This window comes from Cynoglossus semilaevis, chromosome 14 (assembly GCF_000523025.1).
Source record: "Cynoglossus semilaevis isolate Cse_v1.0 chromosome 14, Cse_v1.0, whole genome shotgun sequence".
NCBI lineage: Eukaryota > Metazoa > Chordata > Actinopteri > Pleuronectiformes > Cynoglossidae > Cynoglossus > Cynoglossus semilaevis.
The window spans coordinates 28,655,767-28,656,204 of record NC_024320.1 but is presented as its reverse complement, the minus strand read 5'-3'; positions in this window follow the sequence as shown (position 1 = coordinate 28,656,204).

Here is a 438-nt window from a genome sequence, read left to right as displayed (position 1 = left end):
GTATTTTTCCCTGCACTGGTATTTGTTTGGCGCAGTATTTCTTTATCGGTTTCATCTATTTGAAACGTTTACAACAAACACGAGCAAAGAGACGTAGTAAAAGATGTAAAGGTTCTAGGTTCAATTCCCACTCCAGTAAAATCTCCTTGGTCGGTTTTGGGAAGGAAAGAGTTAAATCACCACGGAAACGACTGCGCTCACGACCCACGAAGAAGAAAACGACGAAAGTGAAGGGAAAAAAAATGAAACCATAAAAATAAAGAAGAACATTTTACTTTTTCACTTTTTCGCTGCACGAACCAATCATTTCCGTCATCGCTGCTGTAAGACATATGTGTCAAACTCAAGGCTCATGGGCCAAATCTGGCCCGCCACATCATCATATACAGCCCCCCCCCCCCTCGCCCCCCCTCAGAGCTAATCAATCATGGTTCTCTT